Genomic DNA, 27,496 nt, shown 5'->3' with positions numbered 1-27,496 from the left:
CCGGAGCCTGTGCTCCGCAATGGGAGAGGCCACAACAGTGAGAGGCCCGCGTACCACACACACACACACACAAAAGTACATATGTTAATTTAAGAATACTTTATTGCAGACTTCCCTGGTGGCGCAGTGATTAAGAATCCGCCTGCCAATGCAGGGGACACAGGTTCGAGCTCTGGTCCAGGAAGCTCCCACATGCCGTGGAGCAACTAAGCTCATGCGCCCCAACTACTGAGCTTGCGGTCTAGAGCCTGCAAGCCACACGTACTGAGCCCGCGTGCCACAACTACTGAAGCACGCGAGCCTAGAGCCCATGCTCCGCAATAAGAGAAGCCACTGCAGTGAGAAGCCCACGCACCGCAACAAAGAGTAGCCCCCACTCGCCACAACTAGAGAAAACTCGCGCAGCAATGAAGACCCAATGCAGCCAAAAATAAATAAATAAATAAAAGAAATAAGAGAAAAAAGTCTTCAAGTATTGGGAAACTACAGAACACTCTTCTAAAATAACTCATGGGTCAAAGAAAAAAATCAAAAATGAAATTATAAAAAACAACTGCTGGGCTTCCCTGGTGGCGCAGTGGTCGGGAGTCTGCCTGCGAATGCAGGGGACACGGGTTCGAGCCCTGGTCTGGGAGGATCCCACATGCCGTGGAGCAGGTGGACCCGTGGGCCACGGCTGCTGAGCCTGTGCGTCTGGAGCCTGTGCTCCACAACAAGAGGGGCCGCGATGGTGGGAGGCCCGCGCACCACGATGAAGAGTGGCCCCCGCTTGCCGCAACTAGAGAAAGCCCTCGTACAGAAACGAAGACCCAACACAGCAAAAATAAATAATAAATAAATTACTAAAAACTCCTACCCCCAACATCTTAAAAAAAAAAAAAAAAAAAACTGCTACTCATTTACCCAAGGAGTACAGAAACATGGAAAATTCAGATATACAGGAAAAGGAAAATTAAGTTGATCCATGATCCTACCAATCAATCCCATTCTGTTTGTTTCTATTCAAATTTATTTTTCCCTTTTAAAGATTAGATCATTCCGTTTTTCAACAATCCTCTTGTTGGTGGCACAGCACTTAGTGGTATGGCATGAACATCCATTCACGTCAACGGATATTTTCCTACAGTTGTATCTTAAATGCCTGCGCCATAGACCATTGAGACCAGAATGCAGTCACCCACCTGCCCTGGTGTCGGTTATTAGGTGGTTTCTCACATTTCACCAGGAAAAACAATGCTGCAGTTAACTCGCTTGCAGTTCACTGCAAGATCTCCGTTAATTTGTACAGATCTGCCTTAATTTCCTTAATTAAAAAACCCAGAGTGGAATTGGCTGGGAGAAAGGACTTAAACTTTTCTAAGATTTTGCATTGTGCATTTCTGGATTGCACTTGCAAGTGTGCTGTTGATGTTACCGTCATGAAGTCCTGCCTGTCGAGTCACTCTGTCCTGGAAGCTCTCAGACTGTTGCTGTCCCCTCCCTTACCCCCCAAGTGTGGCTTCAAGATTGGGTGCCGCCCTGGAGGTGTGGCCTGACCAGGGTCCCTTCTCCCCCTCACCTGGTGCTAAGCCTGGTCTTCTCTGCGAGTGAAGCTGCTGAAGTTGGGGTTCTCGGCCAACTCCCTGAGTTGGACTCAGCTGCTGAAGTTGGTCCGAGGGTGGTAGAGTGCTTCCGCCCGGGCTCCGATGTCCCCGGATGTCATAACCTGTGCTTTCTCCCTCTGTCTAGACCTGGGGCTAGGCGTGCTCAAGGTGCCCAAAGAGGCTAACGAAGGAGGCAGGGCCACGTCTGGGAGCACAAGGAAAGGAAAGCGGCAGCACAGGTCCCCTCAGAACCCACTCCTGGACTGCAGCCTCTGCGGGAAGGTGTTCAGCAGCGCCAGTCCTCTCAGCAAGCACTACCTGACCCACAGCCAGGAGAGGAGACACGTGTGCAAAATCTTCAGCAAGGCCTTTAAGCGTCAGGACCACCTGTATGTAGGAGTCTGGTCGGGACGTCTGTTCAGGGGGCTGCTGGGGGCTGGGCGTGCTCCTGGTTCTTTTGCATCCCATCCCATCCACCTGCACCGCCCCCCACCGTCGGGTGTCCCAGATGTGTGCGACCTGTGCTCCTACCACGGTCAGTGTTTGTCGGGGCAGGGCCTACACTGCCCCGGACAGCCCGCCCTCCCCAGCCTCCAGATTCACTGCAGTGAGGAGAGCGCCGCTGCGATTTGCAGGCAGGACCCATGTGCTTTCAAAACACACTCCAGAGGCAATTTTGTCATGGAGGGAGTTGGGCTAACTGTGTAGAGAAAGTTTCAGAGTCCTTGGTAGGTGTCTGAGCAGAACAGATATGCACTCCATGAGGAATATATGTTGGCATAACACCAGGGCGTGAGGGGTTCTGAAATGCCTGTTTCTAGAACATGGCAATGCAGTGTTCACTCTCTTTTTTCCTCTTTTAATTCCACCTTTTATTAACTCGATTTTTTTTAAACTTGACTTTCAAAAGCAAGCTCAGTGTAAGAGGAGCAGAATTCCGTTTCTTCTTCATGTCTTAGAAATGATAAGCTTTTCTTGCTGCCGAGGGAGGAGAGACAGACTTTCAAACTGAGAGACTCGTAAGTGGGAGAGGACGATCCCTTGCATGTTTACAGCTCCCCCAGCCTTTACTGAGCCTTCGATGAATCCCGCTTTCATTGTATCCTCTCCCCTCTCGCCATTAAGGATGGGAAATGATTTACTCCTGTCACAAGCTGGTAACAGTTAGGGCTAGAAAGTGGGTCTCCGGATGCCCTCTCTGCTGCTTCCCTCAGATGGAGGCCAAGGGTCCACGTTTGGGAAAGGGTTTCATTATTTACTTGGTTCCATTGATTAGAACCATCCGGAGTAGGATTGTTGGGAACCCAGAGGGTGATTTACCCATTTGTTTATATTTATAATATATTAATGCAGGTATAAGTATGATGTAAATATAATACATACTTGCATTCGTTTATATTTGCAGAAATTATAGGCACATTTGGCTTTTTGTTGTTGTTGCTGTGGGGCTCCCAGGTAGCTGTCTAGAGGACTCCTGTGGGAAGGCGAAGACTCCTTTGTTCAAGGAAGGATCATCCCCAAGTTAGCGTTTCCTTAAGTTTGTTCTCAGAACTCTGGTTCTCTGCTTCTCGGGGATGCTAAAAGGGTCTATTTTAAAAACATGGTTTTGTGGGCAAATAAGTTTGAGAGACATGGAAAGTTCAACAGATATCTCTTTATCTGCTCTGTGGCTTTTCAGTTTGCTCCTAGGAACCTCCAAGAAGTAAAGAGTGTTTTTCCCAAACTTATTTGCCAGCTGAGCCCAAGTCCTCAGGGAGCAACTCTGGAGACTGGTGTTCCTTAGGAACCCACTTTGGGGAACTCTGACTTGGCTCCCACTGATTTTTTTAATCTCAGATTAGGGGTTTGCTTAGGGGTGAGGGCAAGAGCTCCCCCTTCCAGACGGCTTTGGCCGTAGCAGGGGTCTTTCCTCATAGGGTCTGAGCACAGTTTCTGAGTTGCGATGCTGCTGCCCCCTGGGGACACGCCTGGGCTCCTGCAGTGGGTGACCCACGCCGAGACACCCACTAACTTTCTCCTCATGTGATTCCAGGACTGGGCACACGCTCACCCACCAGAAGTCCAAGCCCTTTGTGTGCATTGAGCAGGGCTGCAGCAAGAGCTACAGCGACTACCGCTCCGTGCGCCGGCACTACGAGGTCCAGCACGGCCTGTGCATCCTCAAGGAGGCCCCTCCGGAGGAGGAGCCCTGCGGGAACTCACCCCATGTGCACGAGGTGGCCTGCCAGCCCGCACCCGCGAGCCTGTGGTCCCTGGTGCCCCCGGAAGCCCCATCCCCCATCTCCCTCTTGTCCAACCGAGACCTCCTGCGCTGTATCGTGAGCAGCAGCATCTGCCAGAAGATCCCTTCTCCCGGGCCAGCCCTGGGAGGGCCTTCAGACAGCGGCGAAGGGAGGATCACGGCCTGTTCCTCCCTGCCCTCGTCAGGGTCCTCCTCCTGCGGCCCAGCCAGCACCCCGGCGGCCCCAGGAGCCCTGGGCACTGAGGTTCCCGAGGAGCCCCGGCCCCCACGGAAGGAGCCTGCCATGGACGTGTTCACAGCCGTCCACTCACGGGCAGCGGAGAACAGCGGCCCCGACCCAGCCGAGCCGGAGCTGCCGCTGCTCCAGCCCCCATCATCCCTGGAGGGCTGGCCCGAGGGCGCTCCCTGCCCGCCTGCCTGCCTCTGTTCCATGGCCAGACTGTCCCCGCCAGTTCCCAGCCATCAAGCCACAGTTTCCAGTGGCTCTGAAACCTGTCGGGCTGCCCTAAGAGCAAAGGAAACAGTATGTTTGTCGTCCACAAGCCCTCTGCAGTGCCGTCCCGGGAGGGTTCCGAGCCGGGCCCTGGGCTCAGCAGCGACTCCCCTGCTGGGGAGCCCTCACCCAGCCAGTGCACCGGTCTGGAGGACACGCCGTCTTTCCCTCCCACGCTCCTGAAGGCCCAGGGGGAGGCCTCGGGCGACCCCAGATATGTCAGCACCAGCGGGGAAGACGACTCCTGGGCTTCCAAGAAGAGCAAGTTCGACTGCGACTCCTTCTCGTGGCAGAACCCTGGTGAGCCTGGCACCCAGGACGGCCAGAAGTCCAGCGGCCTCCCGTCGGATGCCACACCGCTCTTCCAGCAGCTGGTCCTGAAGTCTCAGGAGTCTCTGGTGAGCCACGAGCAGATGCAGGTGTTCCAGATGATCACCAAGTCCCAGCGGATCTTCTCCCACACCCAGGTGGCCGCCGCCTCCTCCCAGCTTCCCACACCCGACGGCAATCGAGTTGCCCTGAAGTCACTGCAGGGGCCGTGGCCACAGCAACCCCCACCTGTGGCACCCACTGTTGACTCTCTCCATGCTGGCCCCGTGAACCCTGATCCAGAGGGATCCCTAGCCCGCAGGAGAAAATCCACACCCGCTTTACCCACAGAGCCCTCCCCCAGCAGCGTGAGCCAGGACACAAAGGGAAGACCAAAAGTGGCTGCTGCTCCACCTGCCCCCACGGCGGCGTCCCTGGACCCTCCTGGAAACCCAGACATCTCCTCTCTGGCCAAGCAGTTGAGATCCTCGAAAGGGACCTTGGACCTAGGGACATCTTCTCCCTCGGGGCCTGCATCAGACCCAGTTAGGAGGGGAGGAGCCATCCAGAGCCCACCTCCCAGGGAAGCAGGCCCAGGCTGAGAATGGCACGGCTTCCGGGGCCACAAAAGGTGGAGAGGGCCCGGCCTGCTCCTGGGGCGGAGGCTACAGGCTCTTCTCTGGCAACTCCGGGGCCCAGCACTTCCGGAAGGAGAAAGTGAAAATGGATATTTGCTGTGCAGCTTCTCCAAGCCAGGTAGCCATGGCCTCCTTCTCGTCGTTGGCCGGGCCTCCAGCGGATCCCCCCTGGGACTCCAAGTCCAAGCTGATGATACTCAACAGGATCCAGGTACCAGGGCCCTCTCACGGGACCTGACCATGCGGGGGGCAGAGTCTCGTCCTTACCTGAGTCCGTGTTTCTGACTTGTCCAGGCACTGTATTTAACCTCAGCAAATCCTCAGATGCAGTTTGTTTACAGAGGGGGGAATGAAGGTCCAGAGAAGTGATGGTTCCTCCCATCACCCTCCGCCCTGCAACACACACACACAAAACAGAACAGGGCTTTAGAGTTGTCAGAGACACTTTGCATCATGTTTCTTCACTGAACTTTTTCTGTTTGCTTTCTTTCTGCCTTTCGCTTCCTTTTGGATTTGCCTCCTTCACTTCTTCAGAGAATGTAAAGGCAGAGCTCCTTTACCCTTGATATTTGTACGTGAAATGCTGTGTCTATTCTGGTTGTGAATCACAGGTCCACAAGTCCGACTTGGCCCCTACTGCAGGCCTGGCACTGGTCCGCCCTTTTGGAGCAGCTTGGGTCCTCCCACATAGTGCCCACGAGGTCCTGGGCGCAGAGAGCTTGGCCACGTCTCTTCGTGATGTTCCGAGGTCCAGCATCCTTCCTGTCGCACCACAGCTACCTCCTCCTTTTTTTTTTCCCCACAGCTTTAATATTCACGTGCCATCTAATTCGCCATCTTGAAGTGCACCATCCAGTAGTTTTTAGTTTGTTTACGAGGTCGTGCTCGCATCGCCACTCTTTGCCAATACACTTTCATCACCGCAAAAAGAAACCCCACACTGTTGGTTGTCACCCGCAATCTCTCCATCCCTCCCAGCCCCTGGCAACCATGCATCTACTTTCTGTCTCCATGGATTTGCCTATTCTGGACACTTCATGTGATTGGAATCCTAACGCTGCGTGGCCTTTTGTGTCTTTTGCTTCTTTCACTTAACCTGATGTTCTCAGAGTTCCTCTGTGCTGTAGCACGGGTCAGAACTTCACTCCTTTTTATCGCTGGTAACTTGTGCATTGTTTGGAAACACCATATTTTATTTATCCATTCATCAGCTGATAGATATTTGGGTTGTTTTCCCTTCTTGGCCATTGTGATAATGGTGCTATGAACATTTGTGTACAGATTATTGTTTAGACATATGTTTTCATTTCTCTTGGGAAATACCTTGGAGGGGAATTGGTGGGCTCTAGGGTAATTCTATTGGAGGAAGTGCCAGACTTTTCCAAAAAGCTGTGCTGTTTTATATCCCTACCCAGAGTGTATGAGGCCTGCAGTTTCTCTGCATCCTCACCAACACTTGTTACTGTCCAGTTGGTTCACCTTAGTGGGTGGGAAATGATAATCTCATTATAGTTTAATTTGCATTTCCCCGATGGCTAATAATCCTGAGCATCTTTTAATGGCCATTTGTATATCCTCTTTGGGTAAGTGTCTATTCAGACTCTTTGCCCATTTTTAAATTGGGTTGTGATTTTATTTTTGAGCTGTGAGAGTTCATTATGTATCACTGATACAGAAATATACATAGTCCCTTATCAGATACATGATTTGCAACTTCTTTCTCTTATTCTGTCTTTTCACTTCTTGATGATGTCCTTTGAAGCACAGAAGTTGTAAGTTTTGATGAAGTCCAATACGTCTGTCTTTTGTTTGGTTTTGGAGTCATCCAAGAAACCACTGCTTACTCCAGGGTCACCAAGAATTATACCTGTGTTTTCTTCCAAGTCTTATAGTTTTCACTCTTGCATCTCATTTCTGATATGTTGGCTCAGATGTATTTTCGTCTTCAGGGTGGAAATATCTACCGGCTCCCCAACCCGATGAAGGAGGAGAACATGGCGGGTGGCTGGTAAGTTCCGAAGCCCCTCGGGAGAACTCTGGTGGCTTTGATGTGCTGGCCCTGGGTGAGCGAGCTCTGGATGCTTCACTCCTGAAGGGGTGAGCACCAGGCCACGGAGAATCGGGGGCATCATGTCCATTTCTTTAGGGTTCGTCCAAAGCTGTCAGAGGATCAGTGTTTGGGGACGGAGTCCCATTCTCCCTTTCTTCCCCACAGGAACCAGCACAGTGGTGGTCCCACAGACTGGGCAGAGCCAAGGAGCACTTACGTCTGCAAGAATTGCAGCCAGATGTTTTATACAGAGAGAGGGCTGAGCAGCCACGTGTTTTCACAGCGACCAGTGGCCGTCACCTCGAGGGAAGCAGGAGCCCCAGGTGAAGGGGCTTGAAGCTGCCATTCATCTCAGGATGGAGCCGTCCTCCTGCAGGGAGCCTGGCTGGGGGCCGGGAGTCAGGGCTGTGCTGCTCTGGAGGGGCCCCTTGCTCCCTACGTACTGTGTCTCTTAAAGGGCTGGCTCTTCTCTGTGTGTAGGTGTGTGGCATGGAGTTTTGCAAGCCACCAAGACAGGTGCTGAGGCCAGAGGGGGACAGGCAGAGTTCCCCGGGAGGCAGGAAGTCCTTGGACAACATGACCGCAGCCCCTTTGGTGGTCCCAGTGTCGGTGCCAGTGGCTCCAGCAAACCATCCCCCGGGGAGCAAGGTGGGTGCACTTCCTTCCGGCTGCTTTCCAGCTGCCAGTGGGAGCTGTGAGAAAAGCCCCCAAATCCTGACTCCAGAAGAGCTTGATTTGCGTGTTCCTTCATCCCTTCAACCTCCAGTGAACTTCCTTTGTGTCTGGCCCTGTGCTGGGCAGGGCTGGGGACACCGCAGCGACCACAACAGGCCTGCCCCCGTCTCCTGGGGCTCCCAGCCCAGCGGAGTAGATAGACCCATCCCCGGACACTGACGACCCAGAACGGGCCGGGCTGGGAGAGGGAGCTGTAGGAGCCCCGAGGGCACCAGAGACCCTGCCTGAGGAAGGGGGTGTTGCAGCTGAGAGCTGGAGGATGAGGAGGGGTAAGATGGGCAGAGAGGAGGGGAGATTGCGTGGAGGTAAGAGAGAGTGTAGCAAGGTCAAGCCGTCGTCTCTTCAGCCTGTGCTGGAAGACCCCACCTGGAGAAGTCCATGCTGGACTCGGGTACGGGGTGCATGGAGCCCACTGTTTGTCTCGCAGGAGCTGCTGTCGTTTTGAGGGCAACAGGTTTTCCTTTTGTCATGCTGTTGCATCCGTCTGGCCCCCACACTTTAAGTGCCAGTCACTTTAACAACGGACATGAGTTTCCAAAATGGTCTGAGTGAGGGCCTCTCCTTGGGGGGGGGGGGTTGCCTGAGAAGGCCCCAGCGTCAAATGTCGCCCGGCTTAGGGTCTGGAGTCTGGCTCAGGCGTGGTGGCCCTGCCCGGCTTCCTGCACTGAGGACTCTGGGCATGGCCATGCTGGGTGTGCATTTGGCTGGTCAGTACCCTTTCCCACTCTCAGGCCATCTTGAGGTCTGAGCTTTGGGGCCGGTGGCCTCAGGTGACCCCCGTGGTTCTGAAGTCTCTTCTTCTCCAGGGACAGGAGAAGGACGGGGAAGAGAGAGACTGCAAGGAGAGCAGCCAACACAAGAAGCGGATGAAGCTCCTCCGGCCCAAGGCACTGCTCATCCCTCCTCCGCCCTCCATGTCTGGGGAGCCGGGCCCGGGAGGATGCCGCCAGAGCTGCCTGCGCTCGCCCGTGTTCCTGATGGACCACCTCCTGAAGGGACTGTCCCAGTGACGTCCCTACACACCGCCCCCGATGCTCAGCCCCATCCGGGAGGGCTCTGGGCTGTATTTCAACACTCTCTGTTCCACATTCTGCCCGGGCCCATCCCGACAGGCTCATCAGCGCCATGCTTGGTGAGTGAGCTTGATCACCCCATGATGGGCCTGCGGGGGGCCAGACCCCCGCCCCCTGTAGAATTTGGTCCATCCATTCTCTCTGGCCTACGCCTGGGTCTGCTCTGGGGGTCCCGTTGCTGTTCAGAACTATCCCAGGACCATCTGGGACCAGCAGCCTTCTAGGTGCTTATAACTTTGTAGCCAGAAAGAAAATAGACGCCATTTAGCCTAACCACCCTTCTGCCTGCCCTTTCGAGTAATTGTTTAAACAGCTTTATTGAGGTATAATTCACATGCCATATGAATCACCCATTTAAAGTGTACAGTGATTTTTTAGTGTATTCTTAGGATTGGACACCCATCCCACAATCTAATTCTAGAGCATTTTCATCACCCCAGAAGATTATATCCACGAGCGGTGACACACAGGCCCTGTAGCCCCCAACTCCTCAGCCCTGGGCAACCACCAGTCTACCAACCTACTTTTTCTACGGGTCTCCCTATTCTGGACATTTCATGTAATTGGAATCATAAAATACGTGACATTCTGTGTCTAGTTTGTTCACTTAGAATAATGTTGTCAAGGTTCATGTTGTAGTATGCATCAGTGCTTCATTTCTTTCTATGGATGAATGATATTGAATTCTCTGGATAGACAACATTTTATTTATCCATTCATCAGTTGACGAGCATTTGGGTTGTTTGTGTCCTTTGGCTATTGCAAACAGTGCTGTTAAGAACATTTATGTGTAAGTTTTTGTTGGACATAAGTCCTCATTTCTCTTGGGTATATAACTCAGAGTGCAATTGCTGGGTCAAAGGGTAACTATGTCTAACCATTTAAGGAACTGCCAGACTGCTTTGCAAAATGGCCGGGTCATATTAAATTTCCACCAGCATTGTATGAAAGTTCCAGTTTCTCCACATCCTTGCTCACACTTCTTAGCTGTCTTTTTTATTACACCCATCCTAGTGGGTGTAAAGTGGTAGCTCATTGTGAGGTGTTTGTTTGTTTGTTTGTTTTGTGGTACGTGGGCCTCTCACTGTTTGTGGCCTCACCCGTTGTGGAGCACAGGCTCCGGATACTCAGGCTCAGCAGCCATGGCTCACGGGCCCAGCCGCTCCGCGGCATGTGGGATCTTCCCAGACCGGGGCACGAACCCATGTCCCCTGCATCGGCAGGCAGACTCTCAACCACTGCGCCACTAGGGAAGCCCTGTCTTGCTACCTTTGTGGAAAGTCAGTTGACCATAAATGATTTGAGATGTTTCTTCTTTTTTAATACAGATATTTTACAGCTATAGATTTCCTTCTGAACATTGCTTTAGCTACATTTTGTAAGTTTTAGTATGTTGTGTTTTTATATTCATTCACCTAAAGTATTTTCTAATTTATCATTCCACTTCTTATTTAATACACTGACTATTAAAGAGTGTGTTGCTTAATTTTCACATATTTGTGAATTTTCCAAATTGCTGCCTTTTATTGATTTGTACTCTAATTCTCTTTTGGTCAGAGTACATACTTTGTTTCTTTTTCAATTTAATTTATTTAATTTATTTATTTTTTTTTGGCTGTGCTGTGCGGTTTGCAGGATCTTAGTTCCCCCACCAGGGGTCGAACCCATGCCCCCTGCAGCGGAAGCGTGGAGTCCTAATGACTGGACCGCCAGGGAATTCCCTTAAATTTATTTTAAAATTTAAAATTTATTGAGGCATGTTATATGGGCTAGAATCCAGTCTGTCTTGAAGAATGTTCCATGTGAATCTGAGAAGAATGTATTCTACTGATGTTTGGTGGAATGCTGTATTTTGTCTGTTTTGTCTAGTTAGTTTCAATTTCCTTGTTGATCTTCTGCCTAGTTGCCCTATCCACTGTTGAAAGTATTGAAATCTCCAACTATTATTTTTTAATGGTTTATTTCATCCTTCAGTTCTGTCGTTTGTTGCTTGGTGTATTTTGGGGGTCTGTTTTTAGGTGTGTATATGTTTGTAATTGTCACATCCTCCTCACGGCTTGACCTTTTATCATTAGGATGTGATTGTGACATCATTTGTCATTATTACAATAATTTTATCATTATCTCTAGTAATATTTTTGGTTTTAAAGTCTAATGTGCCTGACATTCATATAGCCATTCCATTCTCTTTTTTGGTTGTTGTTTGCTTGGTATATATTTTTCTCTTCTTTTACTTTCAGCCTATTTGTGTCTTTGAAAATAAAGCATGTTACCTCTAGACACCATTAGGTGGATCATGTGTTTTTTATCCAGTCTTACAAACTCTGCCTTTTGATTGGTTTGTTGAATCCCTTCTTGTTTAATGTTATATTGATATGGTTGGATTTACATCTGCCATTTTGCTTTTTATTTTCTATATGTTACATGTCTTTTTCTCCCTCTGTTCCTCCTTTCCTGCTTTCTTTTGTATTAAGTGAGTATTTTCTAGTGTGACATTTTAATTCCGTTAATTTTTCACTGTGTCTTAGTCATTTCTTAGTGGTTGCTCTAGGACTTAAAATATATGTCTTATCAGAATCTGTTAGGATGTGTAATAACTCATTAACAGTGAAATATAGAAACACTGCTCCTATCTAGCTCTATTCCTTCTAACTCTTTTGCTATTATATGTGAGAGACCCAGTAATACCTTACTGGTCATGTTTCTTGCTTTATATACTTTTATTTCGTGTAAAAACACAGAATAAAGGAAAACAAGCATGATTTATAGAGGTTGTTATATTAACCTTCTTATTGACCATTTCTGATCTCTTCATTTATTCTTGTGGATTTGAGTTACTGTCTGAGGTGATATTCCTTTACTCCAATGCAGCTGTGCTCCTTGTGCAGTTACTGTCACATATATTATATTTCTATATGTTAGAGGCCCACAATACATATTGTTTTATGCAGTTATTTTTAAGGCCATTAAAAAAAGAAAAGAAATATGTAATCATAGTGATTTTTATAGTTACCCATATTTACTAGCGCTTCGCTTTTTTTTTTGGTTTGGATTCAAGTTACCATCTGATGTCATTTGCTTTCAATCTGAAGGACTTTCTTTACTATTTATCTTTATTAGGGATATATAATTCACATACCATACAATTCATCCCTTTAAAGTATAGAATTCAATGGTTTTTAGTATATTCACAGAGCTGTGCAACCATCACTACCATCCGTTTTCAGAAATTTTCATCATCCCCAAAAGAAGCCCTGTACTTATTAGCAGTCCCTCCTTTCCATCCTCCCCGTCCCCAGCCATGGGTAACGACTAATCTACTTTGTCTCTATCGATGTGGCTATTCTGCATATTTCATATGAGTGGAATCATACAGTATGTGGTCCTTTATGAATGCCTTCTTTTAGTTAGCATGATGTTTTTAGGTTTCATCCAAGTTGCAGTATGTATCAGTACTTTGTTCCTTTTTGCGGGCTGAATAATATTTCACCTTTAATATTTCTTGTAAGACAGGTCTGCCAGCAACAGGTAGCCTCAGTTTTTATTTATCTGGGAGTGTCTTTATTTTACCTTCATTTTTGCAAGATAATTTGCTGAATATAAGATACTTGGTTAACACTTTTTTACTTTCAGTAATTTGAATATATTATCCCATTGCCTTGTAACCTACATCGTTTCTCTTAAAAAGTTAGCTGTTAATTTTACTGTAGTGCCCTTGTATGTAACAAATTGTTTTTCCCTTTTTGCTTTCAAGATCTTATCTTTATTTTTGCTTTCCACATTTTGCCTATGTTATGTCTGGATGTAGAGCTCTTTGTGTTTAATCTTTCTTGGAGTTTGTAGAGTTTGCTGGATATACATATTGTTTTTCATCAACGTTGGGAAATTTTCAGCCATTAATACTTTAAATATTCTGTCCCTTTCTCCCCTCTTTCTGGTACTCCCACTACATATATATTGTTGCATTTAATGACATCTCACATTTCTCTGAGGCTCTCTTCACTTTCCTATATTTTTTTCTCTCTGTTCTTCAGATTTCATAGTCTCCATTGTTCTATCTTCAGGTTTGCTGATCATTTCATTTGCCAGCTCAGATCTACTGTTGAGCCTTATTTTGGTTATTGTACTTTTTTAACCCCTGAACTATTTCCATTTGGTTCTTCTGTTTTTTGGCTGCATCACACAGCATGCAGGATCTTACTTCCTCTACTAGGGATCACACCCATGCCCCCTGCAGTGGAAGCGTGGAGTCTTAACCACTGGACCGCCAGGGAAGTCCACATTTGTATCTTTTTAAAAAATAATTTCCATCTCTTGATGGCATTTTCTCTTTGATGAGAAATTTTTATTTTATCTTACTTTAATTCTTTAAGCATGGGAGCCAGGGGAAGAAGAAGCCCCCATCTCCTTGGCTGCACCTACCTGGGTAGAGCTTCCTTTACAAAGAGCTGGGGGCTAGGTGGGTAAGGGAGTGGGCCATGGCTCCAGTGCCACAGACTCTCACTGTTCTTCCCGAGATTTAGTAGATTTTCTTGAATGAGTATTTCTTAAAATGCTGTATGCCTTTAGGACAACTTGCAGACTTTAGCTTACTGTTCTTTTTTTTTTAATGATTTTTGTCAGTAAATCTGTTGTTTTGCCGAGTTCCTTACTCTACTTTTTCAGAAGTCTTATCCCACTTCCATGCAATCTTTTTATTTTATTGTGATGTGAACAGTTAATCTGTGATCTGCCCTTTTAACAAATATTTAAGTGTGCAATACAGTATTGTTGACTATAGGTACAATGTTATACAGCAGATTTCTAGAGCTTGATTAATTGAAACTTTATGCCCATTGATTAGTAACCTCCCATTTCCCACTGCCCCAACCCCTGGTGACCCCTATTCCACTCTTTGATTCTATCAATATGAATTCAACTACTTTAGATACGTTATATAAGTGGAGTCATGCAGTATTTCTCTTTCTGTGACTGGCTTATGTCACTTAGTATTATGTCCTCAATGGTCATCCATGTTGTTGCATATTGCAGAATTTCTTTTTAAGGCTAAATGGTATTTCATTGTATGTTTATGTCACATTACCTTTATGTGCTCATCTGTCAGTGGACATTTAGGTTGTTTCCACATCTTGGCTATTATGAATGGTGCTGGAGTGAACATGGGAGATATCTTTTCAGATATCTTTTTGAGGTCTTGACTGCAGTTCTTTTGGATGAATACCCAGAAGTGGGTTTGCTGCATGATATGGTAGTCCTACTTTTAATTTTTGAGGAAACTCCATACCATGCAATCTTTTTTTTCCAATTTTCAATTTTATATTGGATTAGAGTTGATTTACAATGTGTTAGTTTCAGGTATACAGCAAAGTGATTTTGTTATACATAATCACATATCTATTGTTTTTTAGATTCTTTTTCCATATAGGTTATTACAGAGTATTGAGTATAGTTCCCTGTGCTATACAGTAGGTCCTTTTTGATTATCTATTTTATATACAGTAGTGTGTGTATACCATGCAATCTTGAAGAGCCTGCTTTTAGCTGCTCTGGAAAGGCAGGCAAAAAGGGCCTCATGGGTCAGTTGTAGCCAGTCTCCTTGAGCCTCTTCTTTGGGCGTTTTCCAGATCACATGGACGGCTCTTTTGGCATCAGTGTGGTGAAGGACAACAGCAAGATCAGCACTGAACCGTGAGTTGGAACAGACTTAGAACCTGAGGGTCCTTGCAATGTGGGGATGCTTTTACCCTCCTTGCATTCCAGTGTCGGTTTTTCCCAAGGGAGCCTTCATCACGGGAAAGTCAGGTCTAGACCCAGAACCTCTCTAGGAGAGAAGTGGTGGATTTCTCCAGGTGTTTCCCCAATATTCCTTCTGTCCAGACATACCATAGTTGGATGTCTGCAGACAGAATGCCCAGCACCCTGGGGTTCTAGATAGAATTGGTGATGGCGCAGTGAGATACTGTTTTGTAGCTTGGATGTTACCTTGGATACAGCAGAATGCCAGGTATCAGCACATACCTCCCCTGTCCTAGACCCCAAACGCCTGAAGCCAGAAATCTGGCGAAAAAGCAAATTGGAGGAAGGAAGGAAGTATCCCTCAAGAGGTCTCTGGAATACCAGAGCGTGTCTACTGGGCTGATGAGCACTCCCTGTGTCTGAGAGATGGCCAAAAGGTGGGTTCCACAGCCCTGGTGAGCAGGGCTCACCGCACATCTCTCTTGTATTTCCCATCTTGGTCACACACATATGCCTTTTATGTCCGTGTGTGTGGCCTCATTTCAGACACATCAACATAGGGAGCCAGTTTCAGGCTGAGATCCCAGAGCTCCAGGACAGATCACTGGCTGGAAGTGACGAGCATGTAGCTACTCTGGTCTGGAAGCCATGGGGAGATGTGATGACCAACCCGAAGACGCAGGATAGAGGTGACTGAGACTTTGGGGCCAGGTTCCTGAGAGCCCTCCTCCATGTCCAAGGGGTTTCTCCTCCCAGTTCTCACCTTGACCAAGAAGCAGTGATCCCCAGGCGGGGGTGGGGTGGGCAGAGCTGGCCTTCAGCGCAGGACTGCTTTGCTGTGCTGCAGTCCCTTGCCCCACCTCTCCTCTCACCCAGTAGCTGGGCAGGCCATCCAGAGCAGGTGCCAGGAGCAGGGTTTCTGCCCATCCTCCTTGTCCCTCCCTTCCCTCAGCCTGCTTGTAACAGAGAGGTGAGGGAGATGGTGACAGGAGCCCCCCACCCCATCTGTGCTGTTGGGGAGGTTTCCTCTCTGGCACTTGCTGACCCTCTGTGTCTCCTCTCCTTCTCGCTGCCGGGCTGCCTGCTGGAAACAGTGACCGAACTCTGCAACCTGGCCTGCTCCAACGTGATGCCGGGCGGGGGCACCAACCTGGAGCTCGCTCTGCACTGCCTGCATGAAGCCCAGGGCAACATCCAGGTGCGGTGCAGGCGAGGGGGGTGCTCAGAGGAGCTGTGGGAAGCTCCCTGCTCTCTTAGGGCCAGGGGCTCTAGGCGCAAGACACGTGCCTTCTACCTGGGGCTTTGCAGCTCACGAGAACCAAAGGCTGGCCACCCACCCTTCTCCCTGGTCGCTTTGGGACTGGTGGTGTCCTTTTGAACGTAGGGGAAATGCACACATACGGGCTCAATCAGTTATTTCTCTGGGGTGACAGCAGAGCACCAGGGTTCCTCCAGCGTTACCTCATCTCAGCGCAGCACTGGGGAGGCGGTGCCTAGCAGAACCAACTCAGGGCCTGCATTAATCTGGTTTATTTACTGAACATTGACTTTTGGATTAAAAATGGTGTATGCATGGGCCTCCCTGGTGGCGCAAGTGGTTGAGAGTCCGCCTGCCGATGCAGGGGATACGGGTTCGTGCCCCGGTCTGGGAGGATCCCATATGCCGCGGAGCGGCTGGGCCCGTGAGCCATGGCCGCTGGGCCTGCGCGTCCGGAGCCTGTGCTCCGCAACGGGGGAGGCCGCAACAGTGAGAGGCCCGCATACCGCAAAAAGAAAAAAAAAAAAAAAAAAAAAAAAAAAAAAAAAAAAAATGGTGTATGCAAACCTCTGATGCAACAGAAATGCCTCTGCCTCCTCCAAGGACCCTCCTCACAATCCTGAAGTTTAGACAATGAAGAAGTCCAACTGTGTGTAGTGGGAGAGGAAGTCACGTCACCCGAGTTGGAGACCCAAGAGTCAGGGCTACATGGTGCTTTTTCTCAAGCTGAGAGGCAGTGGCTGGCACGTGGTGGGTGCTCAGCAGAGTAATCAGCACACGTTTACTGGGTCCTCCTGATACCTGGTGATGTCATGGTATCAGGCTGGGGCCAGCTCAGGGGCCCATTCTTGGTTTAATGCTCTGCTGCCACCATCTTGAAATTCTTAATAGTTTCTGAGCACAGGGCCCCGTGTTTCCATTTTGCGCTGGGTCCTGCAAACTGCATAGCGAGTCCTGACCGGGGTTATGCTGTTGAGCAAGACAAATGCCCCCTCTTTGCAGGGCTTACATTTTAGGAGAGTGAGCACATGAAATACATTTTTTAAAAGTGATAGATAATGATGAGTGCTATGAGGACCATAACATGGGGTAGGGCGGGGGCAGTGCCGCTCCAAATGCTGCTCCCTGAAGAAATAAGGAGCTTGTGCCAGAATAAGTCCACACACTGTTTCGTCATCAAGTAAATCTTGCTATGAAAAAGGTAACGTCAGCTGCACTCAACAGTCCGCTTAGTGCTGTAGGCAATGTGTCCCAAGTGGTTCACAGCTGGTGGCCAGTCCACAGACCGACCACACTTTGAGTCGCCCTGGGGTAGGGGTGGCTTTAGGGAGGGCTGCACATATTTTCTGAATGGATGAAAGAATGAAGGTGGGCCTCTACCTCACCTTCCCTCCCTCAGAGAGTTGCCCACCACTCCTCTCGTTCCAGGTTGCCCTGGAGACCCTGTTACTGAGAGGACCCCAGAAGCCACGGACTCACCCTCTCGCCAACTATCACTACACAGGTAACGAGCGTGGCTGCCCGCGTGGTTTTGGCCTGGCTGAGGCCCCTGCGAGCCAGTCACTTTCCATGGCAAGCTCTGCACGTGCCTCCCGGAGTTCTCTTGGGGCCTACACCTGCCCTCCCAGAAGGGCCCGTCCTCTCTGGGGGACTCAGTGGGTGCTGTTCTCTAGTTGGATCCAACCTTCCCCTTTCCACTGGTTCCCTCGTGGGCTCTTCCTGGCCAGAAGGGGGGTGCCAGGTTGGGGTGGGCTCAGGTTTCCCAGTTGAGCACTCCAGCCTTGGAGTCAGGCAACCAGGGGCCCACGGCTGCCCTTGGCAAGTCTCTTAACCAGAGGAAGCCTCAAGTTGCTGCACCTGTCAAGTGGGGATGGTAATAGCCCCTACCTGCTAAGGTTTTTGTGAGGATTGTGTGAGATAAAGCAAGTAAGGGGCTTAGCAGAAATCTTGGCATATAAGTGGCGCTCAGTGGCCTGAAAAAGGAGGGGAGTCTGCACTTCAGCCGTGGCTGTGGTCCCAGAAGGAGAAACAGCCTTCCTCCTCTTGGCTGTTTCTCCAATAGGTTCGGACATCTGGACCTCCATGGAGAAGAGGCTCTTTAAGAAGGCGTTCTGTGCCTACAAGAAGGACTTCTACTTGATACACAAGATGGTAAGGCGAACATGGCAGGCTGGTGTAGACAAGGCTCCTTCACACGGCCGAGGCGCTAGAACTGCAGGGCCTGTCAGGGACGATACTCTGCTCATGCTGTGAACAGTTGACAACTACAATGCCATTGCTTGGAACAACCTGAAACGGTACAGAAATGAATCCCATGTTCCAAATAAAGCCCTCCAGACCCCTCCCCACAATCCTACTTCTGATTGATAACCTGACAGGTATTTACTGCCCATATGGATTTTACACACCTATATGCACTTTCTCAAAAAAGGATGACATCATATACTTAATATCCTGCTGATTAATTTGCTTTTTTTTAACTTGATGTACGCAAAATTGCACATAATCGAAGTGTAAGATTTAATGTTTTTGACATAGTTATACACTTGTAAGACCACCACCATGATCAAGATAATGAGAGTATCCTTCACCCCCAAAAGTTCCCTCCTGCCCCTTTGCAACCCTTCCTTCCTGCCACCCGGGTCCCTAGTCAACTCTTGTCTACTTTCTGTCACTCTAAATGAGTTTGCATTTTCTAGAGGTTTATATAAATGGAATAATCATACAGCATGTGATCTGCTTTGTCTGGCTTCTTACACTCAACCTAATGATTTTGAGATTCATCTATGTTGTCATGTGTACCCATAGTTCATCCCTTTACTGTTGAGGAGTATACCACTGTGTGGACGGACCACCGTTCATTTAATCATCCACCTGTTGGTGGTTTCCAGTTACTGATGACTACAGATAAAGCTGCTCTGCACATTTACATACAAGTCTTTGTACGGACATGTACTGGGTTTTTTTGTTTGTTTGTTTTTTTTTTTTGCGGACACGGGGTTGGGATTATAAATACCTAGGAGGGGAATGAGGGTAACTTATAGTAGATGTATGTTTAACTTTTTAAGAAACTGCCAAACTGTTTTCCAAAGTGGCTCTACCACTTCCCATTCCCACCAGCAGGTTATGAAAGGTCCAGTTGCTCCACACCCTCGTCGACACGTGGTATGCTAAGTCTCTTTAATTTTAGCCATTCTAATGAGTGTACAGTAGCATCTGACTCCATTTTCCTAATGACTAATGATGCTGAGCATCTTTGTGTTTTTTTGCTCTATGTGCACCTTCTCTGGTGAGCTGTCTGTTCATATCTTTTGCCTCTGTTTTTATTGGAGTGTCTGTGTTTTTATTGAGCTGTAGGAGTTCTTATTTTGTTCTGAACACCAGTCCTTTATCCAGATATATGCTTTGGAAATATTTTCTCCCAATATGCCATTTGTCAGTCTTCTAACAGTGTCTTTTGAAGAAAGTTTTAAATTTTGCTTAAGCATAACTTACTAGTTTCTCTTTTATAGACTGTGCTTTTCGTGTTGTATCTAAGAAATCTTTGCCTAACCCAAAGTCACAAAAATTTTCCCCTATGTTTTCTTCTGGAGGTTTTATAGTTTTAGGTTTTATTTCTAGATTTGTGATCCATTTTAAGTTTATTTTTGTATGGGGTGCGAGGTGAGTTCATTTTTGCATATGGATATTTATTCCAATACCTTTTGTTGGAAAGACCATACTTTCTCCACTCAGTTGCTTTTGTACCTTTGTTAAATATCAGTTGGCCATATATATATGCATCTACTTCTGGACCCTGTATTCTGTTCCATTGATCTGTTTGTCTTTTATTAAGCTATTCCCATACTGTCTTTATTACTGTAGCTTTATTCTAAGTCTTGAAATTAGAAAATGTTAGTCCTTCAACTTTGTTATTCTTTTTCAAAGTTATTTTTTGTATTCTACATCCTTTTTAATTCCCTATGAATTTTAGAAATAACTTGTCAATTTCAAAATAAAAATTCCTACTAGGAACTTGATTGGTACTGTTTTTGACTCTATAGGTCAACTGGGGAGAGTTGTTACCTTAACAATATTGAGTCTTCTGACTCGTGAACAGGGTATATCTCTCTATTTCAATCTTTAATTTTTCAGCAATGTTTTGAAGTTTTCAGTGTACAGTTGTTGCATACTTTTTGTCAGATTTATTCCTAAGCGCTTGGTTTTTCTCTGTTTTGTTTTTGGGTTTTTTTTTGCGGTACACGGGCCTCTCCCCATTGTGGCCTCTCCCGCCGCAGAGCACAGGCTCCGGACGTGCAGGCCCAGCGGCCATGGCTCACGGGCCCCGCCGCTCCATGGCACGTGGGATCCCTCCAGGACCATTGCACGAACTCGTGTCCCTTGCATCGGCAGGCGGACTCTCAACCACTGCGCCACCAGGGAAGCCCAGTACTTGTGTTTTTTATGATGTTATAGAGTTCTTTTTTATTTCAGTTTCCAATGGTTTGTTGCTACTATGTATAGAAATAAAATTGATTTTTATATTGATCTTGTGTTCTGAAATGTTGCCAAACTAACTTACTAGTTTTGGTAACTTTTTTGTGGATTCCACTGAATTTTCTACATAGACAGTCATATCATCTGCAAATAAAGACACTTTTCTTTCTTCCTTTCCAACCTGGATGCCTTTACTTTTTTTCTTGCCTTTTTGCACTCTAGAACCACCAGTACAGTATTGAGTAGAAGTGGTGAGAGTGGAAATCCTTGTGTTGTTCATGATATTTGAGGGGAAACCACTCCACCGTTAGCTGTAGGGATTTTGTAGGTATCATTTATCAGGTTGAAGAGAAGTTCCTTCTATTCCTATTGTGCTGAGACTTTCCATCAGGAATGGACATTGGATTGTATCAAATGCTTTTTCTGCACCTATCAAGATGCTCATATGATTTTTCTTTTAAGTTTAATATGATGAATTACATTGATTTTCGATTGTTAAACCAACCTCACGTTTCTGGGATGAGCTCCACTTAGTCATGGTATATTGTCCTTTATATATATATATATATATATATATATATATATATATATATATGTATATATATGTGTGTGTGTATATATATATATATATATATACACATATATATACATATACATATATATATTGTTGGATTCTGTTCGTTAAAGTTTTGTTTAAAAATTTTCATCTATGTTCATGAGGGACATTGGTCTGTAGCCTTCTTTCCTTGTAATATCTTTGTCTGGCTTTGGTGTCAGAGAAATGTTGAACTTATGGACTGAGTTGGGAAGTATTCCTCCCTCTTCAGTTTTTTGGAGGGCTCTGCCTAGCTGTCGCATAAGGCTATGAGGTATCCACCACGTAAGGACACTCTGCTTTAATTAGTCCCTGTCGGTAGACATGTGGCTCCACATGATGTCACAGTGAGCGTCCTCGTGTGTACCTTTGTGTGCGTTTTCCTGGAGAGAAGCCTTCCTGGTCCAGCCTTGTTGCTCAGAGCATGCAGAGCTTAGATGGTTTTGACTCTGGTGGCTTCTCTCTGAACTCCTTCATCCCCAGGAGGACTTTGTGATTCTCTGTCCCCCGTAGCAGAGGAGCATACGAAGCCGTAGGGGAGAGACGTTTCAGGAGGGCTTTCAAAAAGTGGCGGCTGGCCCCATGGGGAGGGGATTTAGGGCGTCAAGGCCATACTCACTGCTACTCCTGAGGCACTGTCCTTAGCCAGCTTCTGTCTTCCTCCACTAGGTCCAGACAAAAACAGTAGCCCAGTGTGTCGAGTTCTACTACATGCAGAAGAAAATGATCGATTTTGACTGTGGCCGAGCCCCAGTGCCGGAAAAGAGGGTCAAGAGAGAGCTGGGTGAAGCAGACAGGACAGAAGCAAAGGTAGAGGGTCTCGCGGTAGGGCTTCAGGAGTTCAGCACGGATCTGGATGCCCGGTGCTCATCCAAGCTGGGTGGCGGCGGGGGGGTGCACCCCGCGACGTCTGGATGCTCTGGACACCTGCTTCTCCCTTAGAAGGGCGGCGGGGCGGTCAGCACCCTTTCATCACCTCTGCCCCCTCTGCAGGTCACTCGTAGCCCTCGGAGGAAACCCAGCCACCGTCCAACCCCCGAATTACAGAGGCCTACTGAGAGTTCCAGGAGGGAGTTCATCCCCAACTCCAGCCCAAACACCAGCTCGAAGCGGACCCCTGAGCTGCCGGGGAGCAGCAAGGGCCAGGGCTTCTTTCCCTGCCAGAAGTGTGAGAGGTACCGCCCTTTCCCTAGATGCTCCCACACCGCCTGCCCTCAGCCCTCTGGGGTGCCCCCCTCAGGGCTACCCGCCTCCCCCTGCTCTGACCCCTGTGTCCTCTGGTGCCTCCTCAGGGTGTTTGGCAAGATCAAGGGTCGGAATGCCCACATGAAGTGGCACCGGCTTCAGGACCACGTGGATCCCACCGTCAGGGCAAGGTGGCCCGTGGAGCCCTTCCAACTGTAGGAGGAGGAGGGCGAGCTAGGGGCTGGCATCGGCCCTCTGCGTGGGCAGCTAGTTGGGATGGGCACCTCCAGCCCTGTTGCGTCTCCTTTGTTGTTTCTGTACGTTTTCCCTTGTATATAGTATTAAATTTGTTTCTTAAGAAGCTGTCTTCTGGCTTCCCTGCCTGTTGATCCAGCGAAGGCTTTTGAGCCCCTGCTGCTCCCAGAAGCCACAGTGACTGAGTCCCTGCCCTGGAGGACCCTCATACATTAATGCAGCCAGCATTTATCAAGCACCTGCTGTAGCTGTGCCAGACAATGCCCAGTCCACGTGATGGGGACATAGTGATGGAGGGACAGGCCCCTCCCCTCACAGAGCTTACATTTTAGGAGCGGGAAGGTAGGAGTGATAAAGCAGCAAAAAGGTGAGTTTAGATATCTATAGTGCATATGCTTTGGGCCGTAATAACAGAGGAGTCAGCGTAGGTTTAAGCTCTCAGGACACGTGGTGGTGCCAGTGGCTCCACGGTGAAGTCCAGGCCTGCCAGCAGTGGCCAGCGTCTGCAAGTCGGCTGCAGCAGCAGCAGCAAGAATCCCCTCTTGTACGCGGAGCACCCAAACCTTCGGAGGGTGCAGGGCAGAGAGCAGCTCCCTCCCTTCCTTGTTCCCCTTTTTAAAAGTGAGGAAAGCTTGTAGCAGCGCCCAACGGAACGCCCCTCACGTCTCCTCGGCCAGAACTGTAGCCCGTGCTCTTTCTGAACTGATCCGTGGCAGTGGAAAGGCAAGTGGCCACCGTTATCCCAGACCCTCAAGATTTGTCTCCAGGACAAAAGCATAAGTTGTGTTCCCCCCAGTTCCAGGAGTGGGGAGAACCAGTGTGTTCCCTCAAATTTGTTGTCACCCGATCCAAACTGGAATCCCATTTGCCAGGAAAAGAAGAGGAAGCAGAAACGGCCACTGGGGAGTCAGACCTTGTGTCCACCACAAAGTGACGAGGAAAGTACAGCAGCGGGCCAAGTCCGAGGGAGTGACGGAGTGGCAGACGCTGGCAGGTGGATGGCACGGGAGTGGGAAGCCACACTGAGGATGCTGCTGAGGCTGAGACCCACTTCCAGGCCCCGGTGAGGCAAAGCACAGACTCTGCCACGGGAACCAGGGGAGGCTGTGCAAAGCTCTAGCTGCTGTGTGGGGGCCGTGGGCGGCAAGACGGGAATCCTGGAGAGTAGCTGGAAGGCTCTCAGCGGAGATGGTGGCCTGGGCTGGAGTAGCAGTGAAGAGGCCAGAAGCGCAAGGATTAGAGATCATGTTCGAAGTAGATTCAGACTTGCTGATGGGTCTCACGTCACAGGGAGAGCTGGTAAGGAAAAGGACAGATGGAGGTTGGCAGGGCAGGTTGGGGTTTGAGCAACTGAGTAGATGCTGTTAACTGAGATGAGGAAGAGGGACACCTCAGAGGATTGATGGCTTAAGACGTGATTGTGTCTGTAACTATGTGCTGCCTTCGGAGGGACTGGCTAGGGGAGCAGGGCAAACGCTGGTGTCAGGAGGCTTCACAGAAGGGCCAGGTTTCAGCTCAGTCCATCTGAAAAGACGGGGAGGGAGGAGGAGCAGAGGAGGAAGTTGAGTTGGAAGCGGTGCGGGCACTGTGGTTGGGGAAAGGACTCTGGCATCAGATGAACCAGAATCTACAGCCTGGCTCTTCTTCCTTCTTTGCCACCTTGGGCAAGTCATTTGCCCTGTTTGAGTCTCAGTTTTCTCATTCTGTAACTGGGATGGAAAATGCCTACCCACATATATCTGGCTTGTTTGTTTGTTTTTAATACCCTTTAACTTTTTGTTGTTGTTTTGCTGTGTTGGGTCTTCGTTTCTGTGCGAGGGCTTTCTCTAGTTGCGGGAAGCGGGGGCCACTCTTCATCGCGGTGCGCGGGCCTCTCACCGTCACGGCCTCTCGTTGCGGAGCACAAGCTCCAGACGCGCAGGCTCAGTAGTTGTGGCTCACGGGCCTAGTTGCTCCGCGGCATGTGGGATCTCCCCAGACCAGGGCTCGAACCCGTGTCCCCTGCATTGGCAGGCAGATTCTCAACCACTGCACCACCAGGGAAGCCTTGATGAGAAAAATGTAAATCGGATATTGGCAGGTGCCCCGTATGACCTGAGCACTCATGCTGTTGCTGTCACCGTGTGGGTCCCATGCTCCATAACAAGTGAAGCCCGATGACACTGGAAATGAAAGTCTCTGGCTTCATGGTCGGGTGGTATATTAGTTATCTATTGCTGCATAAGAAATTAAGCTGAAACTTAACAGCTTTAAACAAATGGAAACTTTTACAATAGTGCTGCTTAGAGGGGCAGGGAACCCAAACTGTTTGTGGTTATCCAAACTCACCCCCATCTTATCTGGCAACCACAAGTGGGTGGTCCAGAAGAATTTCTGAATGTAAGAAGAGAGTTGGGCAAAGGTTTCTTGTGAATTACCTCCCTCCAGACAAACTCCACCCCCAGAAAACTGTTTTCTCAACCCCAAATTATCTGCATCGTAATCATCTAGGGGTCCTGTAAAAAATGCAAATTCCTGTACCCCACCACAGACTTTCCTAATCTGAATCATTGGAGGTAGCGCCCTGGAACTTAAATTTTTTAAAGAAACTTTCTTAGAAGACTAGTTTTTAGATATGCATAAAAGTTGGGAAGATGGTACAGAGAATTTCCATATACCCCACACTCAGTTTCCCCTATTCTTATCTTACATTAGTATGGTACATTTGTTACCATTAATGAACCAATATTGCTATATTATTATTAACTAAAGTCCATCCCTCATTCAGATTTCATTAGTTTTTACCTCATGTCCCTCTTCTGTGCCAGGATCCTCCCAGGACACCACATTACATGTAGTTGTCACATCTCCTTAGGCTCCTCATGGCTGTGACAGTTTCCCAGACTTTCCTTGTTTTTGTTGACAGCTGTGAGAAGTCGTGGTCAGGTATTTTGGAGAATGTGCCTCAGCTGGGGTTTGTCTTATGTTTCTTATGATCCGAGGGGGAGGAAGACCACAGAAGTGAAGTGCCACTGTCCTCACATGGTATTCAGGGTGCACAGTATCAGTGTGACTTGTCACTGTTGACGTTAACCTCCACCACCTGGCTGACAATGTTTGTCATGTTTCTACGCTGTAAACTTAGTCCCCGCCCCCAATACTGTCATCTGTGGAAGGAAGTCACTGTGCACAGTTCATGCGTAAGGTGTGAAGAGTCATGCTTCAACTTCTTGAGGGCAGAATAGCCACATAAATTATTTGGAATCATGCACGGCCATTTATTTCTTTGTTCAGTCATTCATTTATATCAGCATGGGCTCACGGAGATTTTATAGACTGGGTTATTATCCAGTGCTACTTTGTTGCTCAGATTGTTCCAGCTTTGACTATCGGGAGCTCTTTCAGTTGGCTCCTGTGTCTCTTTGACATACCCCGTGTGTGTGTGTGTGTCTATGAAGGAGAGAGACAACGAGATGGAGGCTGAGAGACTTCTGTTCTGGAACTACAAGATACTCTAAGCACATCCTGTATAATTTCCTGCCCAGTCCTAGAACCAGCCGTTTATCCAAGGGGCCCTTGTTACTTTTATTGGAGAACAGTATTAAAAACTAAGATCTGGGCACTAGGTGTGTTTGAACCTGAATTTTTAACAGTCTCACCAGCTATTTAATGAAACCAGAGTTAGAGAACCTCTGCTCTCAGTTTTGACTCCCGTCGCTCAAGTATCAGCATACCTCAGAGGTACTGCAGGTCCGATTCCAGACCACCACAATAAGGCCAATCATAGGAGTTTTGTTTCTTTCCCAGTGCCCATAAGTTATGTTTACACTATACTATAGTCTATTCAGTGTGGAGTAGCATAATGTGTTTAAAAAAAAAAATGGGGCTTCCCTGTTGGCGAAGTAGTTGAGAGTCTGCCTGCCGATGCAGGGGACACGGGTTCGTGCCCCAGTCCGGGAAGATCGCACATGCCGCGGAGCGGTTGGCCCGTGAGCCGTGGCCACTGAGCCTGCGCGTCCGGAGCCTGTGCTCCGCAATGGGAGAGGCCACAACAGTGAGAGGCCCGCGTACCACACACACACACACACAAAAGTACATATGTTAATTTAAGAATACTTTATTGCAGACTTCCCTGGTGGCGCAGTGATTAAGAATCCGCCTGCCAATGCAGGGGACACAGGTTCGAGCTCTGGTCCAGGAAGCTCCCACATGCCGTGGAGCAACTAAGCTCATGCGCCCCAACTACTGAGCTTGCGGTCTAGAGCCTGCAAGCCACACGTACTGAGCCCGCGTGCCACAACTACTGAAGCACGCGAGCCTAGAGCCCATGCTCCGCAATAAGAGAAGCCACTGCAGTGAGAAGCCCACGCACCGCAACAAAGAGTAGCCCCCACTCGCCACAACTAGAGAAAACTCGCGCAGCAATGAAGACCCAATGCAGCCAAAAATAAATAAATAAATAAAAGAAATAAGAGAAAAAAGTCTTCAAGTATTGGGAAACTACAGAACACTCTTCTAAAATAACTCATGGGTCAAAGAAAAAAATCAAAAATGAAATTATAAAAAACAACTGCTGGGCTTCCCTGGTGGCGCAGTGGTCGGGAGTCTGCCTGCGAATGCAGGGGACACGGGTTCGAGCCCTGGTCTGGGAGGATCCCACATGCCGTGGAGCAGGTGGACCCGTGGGCCACGGCTGCTGAGCCTGTGCGTCTGGAGCCTGTGCTCCACAACAAGAGGGGCCGCGATGGTGGGAGGCCCGCGCACCACGATGAAGAGTGGCCCCCGCTTGCCGCAACTAGAGAAAGCCCTCGTACAGAAACGAAGACCCAACACAGCAAAAATAAATAATAAATAAATTACTAAAAACTCCTACCCCCAACATCTTAAAA

The 27,496-nt window shown here is 48.4% G+C and overlaps 1 pseudogene across 1 annotated transcript; it reads left to right on the top strand.

Moving 5' to 3' along the window:
- Nucleotides 1–1,201: 1,201 nt before the first annotated feature.
- On the top strand, nucleotides 1,202–25,962 carry LOC309797783 (zinc finger protein 541-like; annotated as a pseudogene). The gene is made up of 14 exons: nucleotides 1,202–1,972; nucleotides 3,616–5,476; nucleotides 7,215–7,273; nucleotides 7,481–7,638; nucleotides 7,796–7,963; nucleotides 8,857–9,182; nucleotides 14,748–14,811; nucleotides 15,406–15,548; nucleotides 15,954–16,057; nucleotides 17,546–17,621; nucleotides 18,180–18,268; nucleotides 21,858–21,998; nucleotides 22,182–22,363; nucleotides 22,481–25,962. The product of its transcript is annotated as a zinc finger protein 541-like (transcript).
- The last annotated feature ends 1,534 nt before the right edge of the window (nucleotides 25,963–27,496 follow it).

The sequence above is a fragment of the Mesoplodon mirus genome (assembly GCF_964341445.2).
Source record: "Mesoplodon mirus genome assembly, contig: HAP1_SCAFFOLD_973, whole genome shotgun sequence".
Lineage (NCBI taxonomy): Eukaryota > Metazoa > Chordata > Mammalia > Artiodactyla > Ziphiidae > Mesoplodon > Mesoplodon mirus.
Note: the sequence above shows the minus strand (reverse complement) of the source record. Positions and strands in the feature narration are given on the sequence as shown.